This window comes from Salvelinus sp. IW2-2015, linkage group LG18 (assembly GCF_002910315.2).
Source record: "Salvelinus sp. IW2-2015 linkage group LG18, ASM291031v2, whole genome shotgun sequence".
NCBI lineage: Eukaryota > Metazoa > Chordata > Actinopteri > Salmoniformes > Salmonidae > Salvelinus > Salvelinus sp. IW2-2015.
Window position 1 is genome coordinate 21,582,936 of NC_036858.1, and position 10,151 is coordinate 21,593,086.

A 10,151-nucleotide genomic window follows, 5' to 3' on the forward strand; every position below is an offset into this window, starting at 1 on the left:
TCATTCTGTGATACTTTGGGTGGACAACATGTCGGTTCATGCTGGAAGAGCTCTGATAGGACTACTTCCGGAGGACGTCCTCCAACCGAATTACTGTGTAAGCCTATGGAAGGGGGTGAGAACCACGAGCCTCCTAGTTTTTTTTTTTATTGAAGTCAATGTACCCAGAAGAGGACGGAAAGTAGCTGTCCCCCAGCTACACCAAAGTGCTACAGAGTGCTGTTGAGACTACTTGTCACGTTGTATAAATGATTGGAGACAGGTGCAGGAATTCGTAATAGGGGGGGGTTTAATACTCCACCCCAAATATACACAACATGCCATGAAAAGGCACGGGGACGAAGCCCACAAACACATATACAAAAACACAGAGATGTAACCCAAACAAAAGAGCGAGGTAAAACCTCTAYATACAAGGYACAAGACCCGCAATACCAATACACGGGACGAGACACGTAATATCAAGTGCACAACAATACATGGGACGAGACCTATAATAACGAGTACACAACACACACAGCACGAAAGCCGAAACAAAGCACAGATACTCAAGTCCAACGGACATGAGAAAAATAACCGACAAGACAATGGTGAACAGAGGGCACATATCTACAATTACTAATCAGGGGAACTGGAATTAGGTGTYCGTAATGAGACAGTTCAGTGACGCCTCGAGGCCGGTGACGTAGACRTCCGGAACTGGTGCACGGAATGAGCAGCAGTACCGGAGGAATCKGTGACACTACCGTAGACCTTCATTGCAAAACAGTGTTTTAATCAATTATTTAGTTTATCTAAAAATGATAACTTTAATGTTTCACAATTTRTATGAAATTCACTGAGGATGATCCTTCCCTTCCTCCTCTGAGGAGCCTCCACTATTAGCTATACTCTGAGTGTACAAAACATTAGGAACACTTTTTTGCCCTGAAAACAGTCTCAATTTGTCAGGCATGGACAAGGTGTCGAAAGCGTTCCAAGGGGATGMTCCATGTTGACTCCAATGCTTCSCACAGTTGTGTCAAGTTGGCTGGATGTCCTTTGGGTGGTGGACCATTTTTGATACACATAGGAAACTGTTGAGCATGAAAAACCCAGCAGCATTGCAGTTCTTGACACATTCAAACCGGTGCGCCTAGCACCTACTACATTACCCCGTTCAAATGCACTTAAATCTTTTGTCTTGCCCATTCCCCCTCTAAATGGCACATACCTATAAGGGCACAAGGCGAGACCCAGATGTAGACACAGCAGGCAGATGGTTAGAGTCTTTGTTGTTTATTTATAATCCAAAAGGAGTAGGCAAGAGAATGGTCGTGGACAGACATGAGGTCAAAACCAGAGTCTGAGTCCAAGAGGTAAAGAGTGGCAGACAGGCTTGATGTCAGGTCAGGCAGGCGGGTACGGAGTCCAGAAAAACAGGCAAGGTTCAAAACCGGGAAGACTAGAAAAAGAGAATAGAAAACAGGAGCATGGGAAAACATGCTGGTTGACCTGAAAACATACAAGACAAACTGGCACAGAGAGACAGGAAACACTGGGGAAAATAAGCGACACCTGGGGGGGGGTGGAGACAATCACAAGAACAGGTGAAACAGATCAGGGCGTGACAATACCATCCATGTCTCAATAGCTTAAAAATACTTCTTTAACCTCTCTCCTCCCCTTCATCTACACTGATGGAAGTGGATTTAACAAGTGACATCAATAAGGGATCATAGCTTTCACCTGGATTTACCTGGTCAGTCTATGTCAAGGAAAAAGCAGCTGTTCCTAATCTTTTGTACAGTCAATGTATGTAAAAACAGAAAACCACAAGAAAACAAAAAATGATAGTGTTCATTCAATGTTATTAGTGGATTGCCTTTGTTACAACTATGACACAGAAAGCATATGTTGGAACACGTTAACAGCTTCTTTTTATAACCACCACAAAAAAGAATACCCTAACCACCAAGATGCACAAACATCAGTAGCCTAAACATCATTATAAGTGCCAAGTGTGCTTGATAAATAGTGAAAAACAGCACAAAAGCAATAATGGCATTATAATGAATGAGTCGTTATGACAGTAGTCAACACAAAGAGTTCATTTTAACACTATCTCAGAGTGTAAAATGTACTCTGATTATAGTCTTACATTTTGAGTGTTAATGTAACACTTCATAGTGTAAAAAATGAACACTGCATTGCACTAGCCAGTGTTACTCAAATTTAACACTATGGTGTAATTAAAACTGTGTGGTGTAAAGCTTCATTTGCATATATCTTTATTGTSCCTTTTCTTTTCGAGTGAATTGTAGAGTTGCCACCCATGGCTATTTGTTAGTGACAAACATGGTTGTTTAAAGGCCTGTGGCTTTCACCAAATGAGTACCTAGGCGAATGTAATCATTCAAATTAAACTTTATGACAAAACATTACATATTTCATAAAGCTTTACTTTGGTGGCCTAGTTTTACCCTAACAAAGTGGTGTTAGGACAGCGTTTCCCAAACTCGGTCCTGGGGAACCCAAGGGGTGTACTATACGTTTCGTTTTTTTGCCCTAGCACTACACAGCTGATTCAAATAATGAGCTCTTCATCAAGCTTTGATTATTTMAATCATCTGTGTATTGCTAGGTCAAAAAGCTAAATGTGCACCCCTTGGGGTACCCACGACCAAGTTTGGGAAAGGCTGTGTTAGAAACTCCTAGTTTACAGGCCAAATCAAGCCTGCAAGTCACAGTATGCTGGCTTGCAAAGTGATGTGACATTTCTATTTGAGTCCAGCCAGAGTTAGGACAGTTGGAATTTGTATTCCCCCACAATCTGCATTCAGAATGACAGTCAGGGGGGCCTCCCGGGTGGCGCAGTGGTCTAGGGCACTGCATCGCAGCGCTAGCTGTGCCACCAGAGATTCTGGGTTCGCACCCAGGCTCTGACGCAGCCGGCCGCGACCGGGAGGTCCGTGGGGCGACCCACAACTGGCCTAGCGTCGTCCGGGTTAGGGAGGGTTTGGCCGGTAGGGATATCCTTGTCTCATCGCGCACCAGCGACTCCTGTGGCGGGCCGGGCGCAGTGCGCGCTAACCAAGGTTGCCAGGTGCACGTTGGTTTCTTCCGACACATTGGTGCGGCTGGCTTCCGGGTTGGAGGCGCGCTGTGTAAGAAGCAGTGCGGCTTGGTTGGGTTGTGTTTCGGAGGACGCATGGCTTTCGACCTTCGTGTCTCCCGAGCCCGTACGGGAGTTGTAGCGATGAGACAAGATAGTAATTACTAACACAATTGGATACCACGAAATTGTGGGAGAAAAAGGGGGTAAAAAAAAAAGAAAATAGAAAGAAAAAAAAAGAATGACAGTCAGGGTTTGGACATTGGCAAAGAGACTACCTAAACTATTTAAACTGGAACAACCATTTCGGTAATGGGTGCAATAAATCTAACTGATTGGATTAGTTTATCTTGTGTAGAATAAGATGAATCAATCAATGAATGTGCATTCGCAAAAACACAGATATTAAAACAATACTAAAAAATCTACCTGCAATAGAGCATGCTGGCAAATCGATGGGTGTGGTTTTGATGGTAATGTTTTACTCGCCACAGAGAAAAAAAATTACACAATCAAACTCTCCACAATCAACACTGGGGTATTAACACCCAACACTAGGGTAATTTTATACCCCTGAGTGTTAATTTTCACACTTACAGAGTTAATTTGAATCCTGAATCAACACATATAACATTTTACACTGAAAAACCCACTAGGTAACACTGGCTAATGTGCTGTGTACCATGGGAATTTGTCTGTTTCCGGGTGACGCGTTCTCGTTTTGTCCAAAGAAAGGTATCCTAACATTGTCTGACCAGAAATACACGCTCTTTCCACAGAATGCTCCATCGACATACAGGATTGAAAAAAATTGCTTCAAGCTCATCAACAGACAGATCCCAGGCAGTGTCTCAGCCACAGTACAGTCCCTGATGTGCTGTAGCATAKCCATGTCACATAAAACAATGAAAGCTGSTGAGTGTGTTGCTGATGTGTTCTTTACTCTCTCAATGATAATCGGCCTGTAGCATTGTCACCGGTTTGTTCTATTCAAACAGTGCCATCCTTTGGAGGGGTAGGTTCAAGCTGAGTCTCAGATTCAGAAGCATAATCATCGGAGATGTCATGATTAATTTCTTTCTTCATGACTCATTTTCATTCAGATCTTGTAGCAGCGCCAACGCAGCTTGTACATCCATTCGTCTTCGTCTTCTTGCCATTGTAAATTACACACACTCTCACTGTGTACTCAAGTAGGCCAGAGTAGACTGATAAGACTAATTGGATTTGGTGGACTAATATAGGGTACATACCATTTTGAGATTATAATAAAAATATACTGTACCAATACAATAGAATGGCCCACCCTGTTCTTCATTCACAATTCCCGATTACATAATTATGGATCGTTCGCTTCCCCTCGCTCATCAACTCACCCATTCTCCCTCTTTCTCCCCATCATACTTTTACTTCATTTACAATACATGAACAAAAGTATGTGGACGTCTGCTCGTCAAGCATCTCATTCCAAAATCATAGGCATTAATATGGAGTTGGTCCCTCCTTTGCTGCTATAACAGCCTCCACTCTTCTGGGWAGGCAACAAAAAGCATTAGTGAGGTCGGGCACTGATGTTGGGCAATTAGGTCTGGCTCGCAGTCAGCATTCGAATTCATCCCAAAGGTGTTTTATGGAGTTGAGGTCAGGGCTCTGTGCAGGRCAGTCAAGTTCTTCCACACCGATCTCGACATGCCATGTCTGTATGGACCTCGCTTTGTGCACAGGTACATTATCATGCTGAAACAGGAAAGGAAGCACAGAATCATCTAGAATGTCATTGTATGCTGTAGCCTTAACATTTCCCTGCAGTGAACTAAGTGGCCTAGCCTAGCCATGAAAAACTGCCCCCTCCACCAAACTTTACAGTTGGAATTATGCATTGGGGCTGGTAGCGTTCTCCTGGCATCCGCAAAACCCKGATTAATCCGTCGGACTGCCAGATGGTGAAGCGTGATTCATCACTCCAGAGAACGCGTTTCCAATTCTCCAGAGTCCAATGGTGACGAGCTTTACACCACTCCAGCCGACACTTGGCATTGTACATGGTGATCTTAGGCTTGTGTGTGTTTGCTTGGACATTGAAACCCATTTTGTGAAGCTAACAGTTATTGTGCTGGCGTTCCTTCCAGAGGCAGTTTGGAATTCAGAAGCGAGTGTTGCAACCAAAGACAGATGATTTTTACGCACTATGCGAGTCAGCACTCGGCTGTACCATTCTGTGAGTTGTGTGGCCTACCACTTCGTGGCTGAGCCGTTGTTGCTCCTAGACGTTTCCACTTCACAATAACAGTACTTACAGTTGATCGGAGCAGCTCTGGCAGGGCAGAAATGTGATGAACTGACTTTTTGGAAAGGTGCTATCCTATGACGGTGCCACGTTGAAAGTCACTTAGCTCTTCAGTTAGGCCATTCTACTGTCAATGTTTGTCTATGGAGATTGCACGGCTGTCTGCTCGATTTTATACACCTGTCAGCAACTGGTGTGGCTGAAATAGCAGAAATCCACTCATTTGAAGGGGTGTCCACCAGTGGAGGCTCCTTAGAGGAAGAAGGGGAGGACCATCCTCCTCATTGAAATTTCATTTTTTTTTTTATTGTGAAACATTAAAGTTATCCTTTTCAGATAAAACTATACTAAATATATTCATATGTCACCAAATACTTGATTAAAACACACTGTTTTGCAATGAAGGTCTATGGTAACTTCAACAGCACTCTCTGGTGTAGCACCATGGTGTAACCGGAGGACAGCTAGCTTCCGTTTTCCTCTGGCTACATTGACTTCAATACAAAACCTAGGATGCTCGTAGGCCTCACCCCCTTCCATAGACCTGCATGGTTATTATGACCKCTTCCAGAGGACGACCTCCAACCAATCAGTTTTTGCCGTATGTACTGACATGTTTTCCATCTAATCATAGGATTAGGATCAGAGAATTAACCTAGTGTGTCYTATTGGGGTTGTGCAGCAGAGCATTATTGGGGGGGTTCAATGTGTTGAGCATTTTGGGGGGGTTGGGGGATTCTATGTGTTGAGAAGCTTGGTGAGTGTGACAAGTGATATTATTCAATTCAAATTACAGGAGACAAAGGTGGTAGATAATAAATTGTATTCTTGGTTTTAGAACTTTATTCTTGTGTCCAGTTAGTGCGCATTTATTTCAATTTGCCTTGCTAACTTCAGTAGCAAGTAGCAGTAGCTAGCCAGCGCAAGTGTGCAGTTTGGCAGAATGACCAACGCTACCCGAGAATGTTGTGGACTTTTTGTTGAAGAACCCCTTTCATTCTCTGAGGTAAATGGAAAATGTGCGAATTAAAACTGAGGGTTGACCTCTGCCTMAGATCAGTTTCATGAAGAACGATGACAAGATGAAGGAGTTCGTATTGATTGGTATCAAAAGTTAGCTGGTTAACAGGGAGACTTTCATCAATCCGCCTGTACAGGCTGGCAAGTCTGAGCCATGGGCGAATAAAAATAAATAAATGTAACCTTTATTTAACTAGGCAAGTCAGTTCAAGAACATATTGGGATTATTTTGCTAAACGGCTTTAAACAGTTTCTCATGCATTGTCAATGGGGTTTGAAACCAACCCGGYTGTAATATAATTCTGGCCACATGTTGACTCAGTGGCGCTTCTCCATGCAAGARTTGGGAGGGGCGCACACTGTAAATAGGAATAGGTGCATCACCGGCACTGATCTAGCAAGCTAAAGTTAGCTAGTTAGTCACAGAAATGTACGTTCAMCCTGTTAATTATTTCTGTCCAATTTGACTTATCTTACGAAGTCAACATGGCTTAATATAGTTTCTTTCGTTTTTTGACCTCGACATTGTTGCTGGATAGATACTTGCATATCTACTTGCATATATTAGCTGCTAGCTAATGCTAACGACGCTAGCTAACCTCATATCTGGATGCCTCACGCTAGTTCCCGAGAGAGCAGCATACTAGTAAATCAACTTTGCTTTAAAACTTTAATAATCTGTAAAGTTTTTTTATATGCAATCATACAAGCTAGATAGGTATTTTGTTAAAAAGCTTGTTGTCATTCATTGGTTGTTTCTTTGGAGCTAGCTAAGCTATCACTAGCTAGCTAGGTGGATAATAATGTGATGTACAGTAGGCTACAGTAACGTTACAGTATTACTGAATTACAACAATATAGCCTTGTCGCTGCTAGTTGGTTGATATGGGGTGCAGTAGGCTAGCGTCGTTGTTATTCGTTGGGTTCCTTGACAAAATTATGTTATTTTTGACTTGGTAAAATAAGCTAATGGTTGTGTGTACTCACACTAGATATAATTCTGTGGTTTGGTGACAGATTTTCAAAAGAAAATAGACAAATACAGTATATCATCAGRAATTTTCAATCAGATGAGATACACAGCTAACCCATAATGCATTTKATTCATTCATAAATGTGGACACTAATTATTGTTAAAATTCCAATTCTCTTGACCCTCCATTCCCAAACCTGAAGCCCCATGTCCTGAGCAGGAAAGACCAGGAAAAGTGTTGGCTTAAGGTACAACTCCCGATTGAGGAAATGTAAGACAACTCAATGTCATATTTGGAGTTACTGACATGAATAGAAGCATATACAAGCAATCTATCAAATGTATTTTATAAAGCCCCTTTTACATCAGCAGTTGTCACAACGTGCTTATACAGATTCCCAGCCTAAAACCCCAAAGAGCAAGTAGTGCAGATGTAGAAGCACAGTGGCTAGGAAAAACTCCCCAGAAAGGTAGGAACCGAGAGGCACCAGGCGCTGAGGGGTGGCCAGTCCCCTGGCTGTGCTGGTGGAGATTATAAACGAGTACAGCCATTTAGCCAGATTATTCTTCAAGACGTTTAAATGTTCATAGATGAGCAGCAGTGTCAAATAAGAGGTTTATAGAGGGTGCAATAGTTCAGCACCTCAGGAGTAAATGTCAGTTGCCTCTTCATAGCTGAGCATTTAGAGGTTGAGACAGTAGGTCTGGTAGAGAGAGACAGGATCAAACAGCGGGTTTGGGACAAGTTAGTACCTCTGGTGAGCCTTGAGCAGGTCAGGATTCCATATCTGCAGATAGAAACAGCAGAGACTGGATCAGCAGCACGACTAGGTGGACTGAAGACAGGGAAAGCCAGGAGTCGTCAGGCCAGGTAGTCCTGGGGCATGGTCCTAGAGCTCACGTCCTGCATTCTTTATTTAACTTGTGTAGACTAAGCCCTAGAGGTTTGTAACTTCACATGATTTAGCCTACTTGTCAATCCAGATCTGAATATTTGATATCCTATTTTTTCCCAAGCTAATCACTGAATGGCCTACTACAAGGATGTGGTCAGGTTGAGACTTCTAAGTCATAATAATAACACACACACACACCAGATTGCAAGGGCAAGTACAATGAGCAGTTGGTAAAATGAAGTCTGCTGCGTGGGTTGCCCCACACACACAAACTTAATTCATTTGTTGTATTGTATTTATTATGGATCTCCATTAGCTGCTGCCAATACAGCAGTTACTCTTCAGGTCCAGCAAAATTAAGGCTGTTATACAATTTTTAAAACATTACAATACATTCAAAACACATTGTGTGCCCTCATGCCACTACTCTACTACAACACAAAATCCGTGTGTACGTTTGTGCATATGTTATCGTGTGTATGCATGTGTCTCTTCACAGTCCCCGCTGTTCCATAAGGTGTATTTTTATCTGTTTTTTGAATCAAATTTTACTGCTTGCATGAGTTACTAGATGTGGAATAGGGTTTAATGTAGTCATGGCTCTATGTACTACTGTGCGCCTCCCATAGTCTGTTCTGTTTAGGTTAGTGAGTAGTCAAGGCTTTGTCATAAAAATTATATTGTGCCCATTTTTCAGATCTGTCAACTTGCTCGGTGGGTGACAGGTAACCGTCCTTCCACCAAGCTGTTCCAGGCCTGGGCTGGCAGGCTGGAACTTCCAGAGGCGTGTAGACCTGAAGCAGTGTGATGTGGTCCAGGTAATTATCAAAACACACGTATACACTTGAGGTCGACCGATTATGATTTTTCAACGCCGATATTGATTATTGGAGGACCAAAAAAGCCGATACCGATTAATCGGCCGATTTTTTATATATATATATATTTGTAATAATGACAATTACAACAATACTGAATGAACAATGAACACTTATTTTAACTTAATATAATGCATCAATAAAATCAATTTAGTCTCAAATAAATAATGAAACATGTTCAATTTGATTTAAATAATGCAAAAACAAAGTGTTGGAGAAGAAAGTAAAAGTGCAATATGTGCCATGTAAAAAAGCTAACGTTTAAGTTCCTTGCTCAGAACATGAGAACATATGAAAGCTGGTGGTTCCTTTTAACATGACTCTTCAATAATCCCAGGTAAGAAGGTTTTAGGTTGTATTATTATAGGACTATTTTTCTCTATACCATTTGTATTTTATTACCTTTGACTATTGGATGTTCTAATAGGTACTTAGTATTGCAGCCTAATCTCGGGAGTTGATAGGCTTAAAGTCATAAACGGCGTAATGCTTGAGGCATTGCGAAAGCTGCTGGCAACAGTAAAGTGCTGTTTGAATGAATGCTTACGAGCCTGCTGCTGCTACCATCGCTCAGTCAGACTGCCTATCAAAATCATAGAATTAATTATAACATAATAACACAGAAATACGAGCCTTAGGTCATTAATATGGTCGAATCCGGAAACTATCATCTCGAAACAAAAAGGTTGATTCTTTCAGTGAAATACGGAACCGTTACGTATTTTATCTAACGGGTGGCATCCATAGTCTAAATATTCCTGTTACATTGCACAACTTCAATGTTATGTCATAATTATGTAAAATTCTGGCAAATTAGTTCGCAAAGCCAGGCGTCCACCTGTTGCATATACCCTGAATCTGCGTGCAATGAACGCTAAGAGAAGTGACACAATTCTTAGAATACTGCTGCTAACCTGGATTTTTTTAACTAAATAATGCAGGTTAAAATATATACTTCTGTGTATTGATTTTAAGAAAGGCATGCTGATGTTTATGGTTAGGT

At 41.9% G+C, this 10,151-nt stretch overlaps 1 long non-coding RNA gene across 3 annotated transcripts in view; it reads left to right on the forward strand.

Moving 5' to 3' along the window:
• Positions 1 to 6,732: 6,732 nt before the first annotated feature.
• The window catches only part of LOC111978785 (uncharacterized), a 5,121-nt gene continuing 1,702 nt past the window's right edge, over positions 6,733 to 10,151 (forward strand). The window contains exons 1-2 of one of the 3 annotated variants that reach the window (XR_002879224.2): positions 6,733 to 7,047; positions 7,578 to 7,622. This is a non-coding gene — a long non-coding RNA (uncharacterized lncRNA). The remainder of the gene's footprint in view (positions 7,048 to 7,577; positions 7,623 to 10,151) is intronic. The other 2 variants (XR_002879226.2, XR_002879225.3) reach the window with 2 other exon arrangements.